The following is a 7447-nucleotide window of genomic DNA, read 5'->3' on the forward strand; positions in this document are numbered from 1 at the left end:
ATATTCACACTCCCATGCTTAGATATAATTAAAATTAAATGTTTATGTAGAAAGTACTGGATATACGTGAGTGTTTGACGAAAAGAAACACATTCGGTGGCCCACTTTGGCTGTCATTCTCTTGAATACATTTTAATAAATGCTAATAAGCGAATACAGTATATATATTTATGGTCATTCCTTTATCAAAAGTCAATTCCTCTAGTGGATACGGACATATTGATCTAGCTAGACTGAGAAAGCTGCAGTTTTCTTCTTAAAAAATCTTTACAGTTATTTCACTTTCTAATGATCTACTGCTTAATCACATTGAGAGCACTGCACAGCAAGTCAAACGTAATCAGTGGGAGTAAGAAACGCCATCGAAGGAAACCGAGACTACGCAGTTTGGTACATTCTGGTGTAATTCTAAACTGTGGAAGCTCAGTTAAGATAACTTCCTCGGATCACAACAGGTGGAACTCATAACCTTTTCAGCACTATACTAATTCTTTCTACTAGTTTATTTTGGTTCCATTATCTTCCTTTTCTTTTCATCACTTTCCGTGATAACACACTCTGAAATATCTCCCATTTCCAGCACTATATCGTATACATTATCGTATCATTATATCTTACTATCCTACTGGTTTATCACGTACATAATATATCCAGGCATCGTGATTAATACCTGGGTATTCCAGGACTCCGTTCTTTCCCCTACTGAATTCCTTCTGTATATAGCAGTAATTTGCTGCAGTTGACTATAACTGCAATCCATAGATTTCTAATGAGAGTAGCTTAGACTCTTCTTCAGTTTTGTCAAACATTGTACTATGTAAAAGAAAACACAAGCATACCAACCAAAAAAAATATCTAACTTGAAACTGATTTCCCCCAAACCATTATTAAACGGCGGGCGGAGGGGAACCACGTAACTTTGCTAATTTCCTCGGTCCTGTTTTTCTTCATATCAGATGCAGCGTCCCTATCATCTCCCGAAAAATTTCTTGTCCACTACAAAAGAGAAGAATTATTGTGATTAATTACCTCTTACTCACAGATTTACTAAACTATTTTTCTTATAAGCATTAATTTTCTGCTTCCAATTTTTATGAGGTTTTGCATTATTACTATTTATCACAAACTGACATTTAGCAATACTACCATTTTTCTCTAAATATGTTTAGTCATTTATATCAACCATCCATCGCTACATTTACAATGCAACTACAAAACCCACAGAGCAAATTTTACTTTTTCAATTTGGGATCACGATAAAAATAAGTACGTAAAACTTTAAGACAATCAAATGGTGTTGTAAACATATTAAATTCAACTTTCCATTTAGCGGAACTGCTTTCTGAAAAACTAATTAAATTTAGATTTTTTTAATTAACATTAAATCTGCCAGCTAAATATTTAAAATTTAATTCCTGATAGTTTAGACGTCTCAAATACCATTTCTATACTCCATATAAATGGTTTCATATGAGTTATATGAAATGTATAAATGGTATTCGAGCTGATAATTATGAGTTATATGAAATGTATAAATGGTATTCCAGCTGATAATTATGAGTTATATGAAATGTATAAATGGTATTCGAGCTGATAATTATGAGATGCTGATATATGCAAGTCTTAAGAAATAATTTAAGATGTTCTTCTAATTTCTTTTTCCAGTTGGAAAGAGCTGCTCTGAGAAACAATTCAATATATACTTGGCTCAAGCGCAGAGTTGCATACAAGAAGAGAACAAAAGAGTGTTCAAAAAGAAGATGAAGGATATCAAATCTCTGACAATCGGAAGGTAAACCAAAACCTCATCCCTCTACCCTCATAAAATGACAAACACCTTTTGTTCTAATAGAACCTCTATTATTATTATTATTATTATTATTATTATTATTATTATTATTATTATTATTATTATTATTATTATTATTATTATTATTATTATTATTAAGCGATACCTCCAGGGAGTCAGAGACTCATCGAGGGAGGCCACATTATACTTATTCTTGAATTCATTCATACTGTTTGCACTAACAGCATACAATGGCAATCCATTCCAATCACGCACCACCCTCTGAGAGAAAAATTTAGCCCTCACACCCTTCTTGGCGGCCTTCATTCTCAGCTTCCAAGGATTCCCTCTCGTCCTTTCCCCATCTTCCATAAATTGAAAAATTCCATCAGTTGAAATCCTGTATGAACTTTCCAGAAGTTTGTAAGTCTCAATCATATCACCTCTCTTTCTCCTGTTTGCTAGAGTCTGTAGTCTACAAAATTCTCAATCTGTCTTCTATTCCACAATGCTGATATAATTTTTAACAATCCCCTTTGTACACTCTCCAATATATCAGAATCACAACGGAAACCAGACCTATATGTAAAGATAAGAATGTTATTTCGTCTCTTTACAAGTCCAAGTGAGGTCTTATCAAAGCCTTGTAAAGAGGCAAAAAACATCCTTATTTTTACATATGAGCATTTGTTTCAGCATTGCAATTACCTTTTAAGTTCTATTTGCAAACTTTACCACATAACCCCTGAACTTCAACTTCTTAGATCCTCAGTTTCTTCTAGCTTAATTCCACCAATATAATATGACGTTGGATATCTAATCATGTCGAAGTGAATGACTTGACATTTACTCAAATTGAACTGACACATTTTCCCATGCTCACAATTCCAGCCTATTCAAATCATTCTGCAAGTACTGCATATCAGCAGCATTCCTGAGTACCCTTCCGATCTTTGCATCATCAGCAAATAGCTGTATATGGCTTGTCAAATCCTTAACAATATCATTCATGTACAGATTTAATAATAGTGGACCAAGCACTGATCCTTGTGGTACACCACTTGCTATTTAAAATGTTTTTTTATATATTATTATTAATCTTTGTACTGGTTTTGGGTAGTACTACCCTTACATCACGTCCAGACATCAAGTACAGACTTGATATAGGTCTAAGATTTTAGAAGTGTTTTACCCTATGCCTGCTCTAGTTATCATTGTAGTCATTCTCTGGTGACTGCCTACTGAATTCCTTCTATACATAGCAGTAATTTGCTGCAGTTGACTAAAAATGCAATCCAGTGTGCGATTAACGCCCCCCCCCCCCCTCAATGAAAGAACTTTTGTATCCTTCTGCGTAAGCCCAAGCTGTTTTAAGTCCTTATAGCTATCTGCACTCCATAAGCCGTTTAAAGAGATGACGGCGCTGGTAAACCTCGTAGTTGCCCCATGCTTCGCCCGTCTTACTAACTAGATCTTGGTTATTCTTATAAAAGTTTACCTTATTATTATGGCTATAGGGTAGTAGGCACCCTGTTCCCACCACCTAGACACCAACTACCCAAACGCCACCATCTCCTTTAACACTAAGTCTGGCTTACGCAAACATGCGGAGGTCCTATAATGTGGTTCCACCGCGGTCTCCCAACCTTTGTTCTTAAAGCGGTTGTTTAGAATAGAGACCACGGCGTCATGCCTCCGCACGCATATCCCATGAGTACAGAAGCAACGCTAGGCTATATGAGACAACGTCTCACTGTAGTGGCGGCCAGCCCTACAGATTGAATTGTCACTACCCCATCGAGCTGTGCGGGCTAGAGTGGGCAGGATATTGAACCTCGTTCTGATAAGGTCAATATACTCGAACCCAGGGAGAAGTCTGGTTCCATCCCTTACCCAATCATGCCGTGCAGGCACCAGATATGACTCTTTTAAAGGAGCACCATCTACAGAACAGTACAGCAGGGATGTCCATTTCATGTGTTCTGCATGGGTGCTGACTCAATTAAGGTACCTTGATAATGGGACCAGCCTTTAGCCCGCCTAAAGTCTTCTTATATTAATGGGCTATAGAAAGTCTCTATAGAAAGCTTCAGTCAGCCATCCTCTTATGCATGCTAATATTGTATAACCCAAAACCATTTTCTGCAATTTATGCCACAGTCTACCATTCTGTATTCTGTTAAAAAACCTTAGCAAAATCCAAAAGTATCATGGTATATCCATTCTTCTTGTCTAGTTCAATGGTTATATGTTACGTTATAATGTTAATGTTATAGAATGTGAGCAAGTAGCTAAAACATGTTGTTCATTGCAAAGTAGAGATTCACTATCAATCCATTTCTGTATACAAGCCCTAACCAATTTTTTCAAAATCTTCACCACTAATCCTGAGATACTAATTGGTCGATAGTTGGATATATCGGTCTTTGCACCATCTTTGTGAGATGGAATTACAATAAATACCTTCCATTTCTACGGAATCTGAGACTCATATTAAACAGTTGGTCAAAGGAATGGCCAGTTCAGCTGAAAACTCTTTCAACACACGTGCTGATATCGCATCAGTCCCTATTGCTGAATTTGTATTCAATTTGTGCATTAGCTCCAATATCTCGTCCTCATACACCTGCGTTTCTTCACCTGGTGAAGAGATAACAGTGAGCTGAATGTTGCGTTCACCAGCTTGATAGCGTTTAACAAAATGGGCCCTCCTTAACTGAACAAACTCTCCTGCATCTGTAACCCTCATGCCATTTAATCTGGATTTATGAGTTATTCTTTCATATTCATTCTTTCTTATACTTGCAGCATATCGAAAGAAATCTTGTGGGTTGTCTTTAGTACGCAGTGCCAGTTTCTTTTCATACTCAGACTATGCTTTCCGTACAACAGTTGTGAGTATTTTAGCATACTGCTTATAACGTTCATAACGGACGTGATCCTTTATGCAAACGGTATTCCTCCCACACCGTCCTTTGCTTACGAATCTCTTGTTTAATAAGATTACACCTTCATTTGACTCCTATTCTATTTATTCTTCGAACTCTCGGGACACATTGTGATATCGCATTATTTAAGTATTGTTTAAACGATTCCCATGCACGGTCGATATTCCTTCCATCTAGCAACCGATCCCATTCCACTGAACTCAATATACTCTTCAGTTGGTCATAATTTCTTCTTTGTAGTTCATTATATAACCTTTTCATAATGGAACATTCATAAACTTAGTCACTTCCCAAGTGAGTACGGCATGATCACTGTCATCAACCGAAGACAGAATACTTACGTCTTTAACTGAAACGCCCTCTGACATTATGATCCATAAATTAATGAAATTAGAAAATACATTATTTCAAAGCAGTTCGATTTTATTTTATTTTTTATCTTCTCCTATGAAAACGCCAGAAATGAACTGAAGTTGTGAATATGGACGAAACTTTTCCATGATAGGAATGAATGATAAAATTATAATAAAATATGTGGCCATCCCCAACAATAGTTTACTGAACCTATAATACTGTGAATGAAATGAAAGATGAAAGTCAACTGTATCTAAACATTGCATGTTAAAATAAAACCTTAAGCGCGTCAAAACGCAATTACATTGTTAAAAAGTCAAAAAGAAACGTCCGTTGTTTTGTTCTTTTGACAATCGCATTCTTCACACTTACACATTCTTCTTGGTCGACAAGCAATAAACGAACAATTTTCATGATATACAGAGATATAGTTTAATGAAAATATTATATAATTAATTTTAATATAATAAGTTTCATTCTAATCTAATATAATCTAACGTTTTAAGTATATAATAAAATACAGTAATTCGCCGCTACAGACGCTTAAGGCCCATGATCGGCTTTCGTAACTGTAATTTTAGGAAGGTGTTCCAAAACCCAGCTTTCTGGAAGGATAAATCCTTCACCTCCCCCTAACTCACATATAACTCACATTCAATTGACAAGCTATAATAATGGTCCTTCGTGTCCTAGACGGAAATCGAAACCAGGCTTTCCCACACAGCGGGACATCCTTAAAAGCCACTGAACTTCGGAAGCTCTCATGTTAAGTATAAATTATAATTACAGTATTTAAATATAAGGGGAAAAATGCACCGAAAAAGTACTTTTAAGCTCAAAGTACAACAGCTTAAATTTCACCCTGAAGACAGATATTGTGCTTGTCTTATAATTTTATTCGGTGTTATTTCTTGAAGGCAGAACTGTTTTAATTTCGAACCGCTAAACTGTACAAGTCCTCACGGTACATATTTCAAGGGGAAATAATAAAAAAAATCTTACGCCAGTAATGCATTTCTAATTGCTTCCCTGTCTTGTTTTAAATATTCGATTTGTTTTATTTGCATTATTTAATTCGAATTAGAATGTAGGGGATTATCACTTGGTCAATGTACACAACAGTTGATATGTATACTGCTAGAAAATTTCGAGGGTTGTCTGAAATGTTCTCGGCCTAACAGTGAAAACATGAATTTATAATTTCAAAATTATTTTTATTTTTCAACATAATCTCCCTTAAGACTAATACATTTATTCAAGCGATGCTCTGGCGTCATTATCCCGTCCCTGTAGTGGTTCTCAGTAAGATCTGCAAAATACTCCTCCACAGCTGCAATCACCTCTTGATTCGAAGAAAAACGCTGACCAGAGAGGAAGAGTTTACTTTTGGAAAGAGATAGAAGTCAGACGAGAGTCAAATCTGGGGAATAGGATGGATGTTCTAACAATTCATAGTGCAGATCCCTTATTTTCCCATTGCAAAAACGCCTTTGTGGGCAGGTGTATTGTCCTGATGAAAGATGATTTTTTTCTTCTGCAAACGGGGTCGCTTCTCATGTATTTTTTCGTCTAGTCTGGTTAAAAGATCGAAATAATATTCCCCGGTTATTGTTTTACCCTTTTCAAGATAATTAACAAACAAAATGCCTTTAGCGTCCCAAAACACCGATGCCATAAACTTTCCTGCTGATTGAACCGACTTTGTCTTCTTTGGCGCTGAACAACCTGATTCTGTCCATTTTTACTGCCGTTTTGACTGCTTTTTGCATTCTGGTGTTTAATAGCGAATCCAAGTCTCATCGATAGTAATCAATAGTCGCACAAAATCAGTTTTTATTCTTGTTAAAGAATAAAACCGACTTTGTTAATGAATAAAACTGATAAAACTCTCCAAGCATTGTTCAGAGATTTTCGTGCGAGTGCGTTTTTGATCTGCTGTGAGCAAGCGTGGCACCCATCTTGGGCAAAGCTTTTTCATATGCAATTCTTCATGCAAAAGATATACTACACGTTCTTTTGAAATGCTTATAGTTTCAACAATTTCACGCAATTTGACTCGCCGGTCATCAAATATCATATCGTGCACTTAATCATTATTTTCTGGTGTTGTTACACTTTTTGGAGGTCCTTCAAGTGGATCATCTTCCAGGCTGGTACGGCCACGTTTAAACTCTGTAGCCCATGTCTTAATTGTCGAAAACGAAAGAGAGGAGTGCCCATAAACTTTTCTGATCTTCGAATGAATTTATTTTGACGTTAAACCTTCTTTTACAAAGAATTTTATAACCGCGTGATTCTCAGTTTTATCCATTTCAAGGGATACAGACAACACGTTTTGCTTCAGACAGCTGTATAA

At 36.1% G+C, this 7447-nt stretch overlaps 1 long non-coding RNA gene across 1 annotated transcript in view; it reads right to left on the minus strand.

Annotated features, from left to right (window-relative positions):
• Nucleotides 1–116: 116 nt before the first annotated feature.
• The window catches only part of LOC150108317 (uncharacterized), a 66146-nt gene continuing 58815 nt past the window's right edge, over nucleotides 117–7447 (minus strand). Inside the window, exon 3 of the long non-coding RNA XR_016548129.1 lies at nucleotides 117–996. This is a non-coding gene — a long non-coding RNA (uncharacterized LOC150108317). The remainder of the gene's footprint in view (nucleotides 997–7447) is intronic.

Source organism: Typopeltis vanoorti, chromosome 3, assembly GCF_054136105.1.
Source record: "Typopeltis vanoorti isolate ZY-2024b chromosome 3, IOZ_Tvanoo_1.0, whole genome shotgun sequence".
NCBI lineage: Eukaryota > Metazoa > Arthropoda > Arachnida > Uropygi > Thelyphonidae > Typopeltis > Typopeltis vanoorti.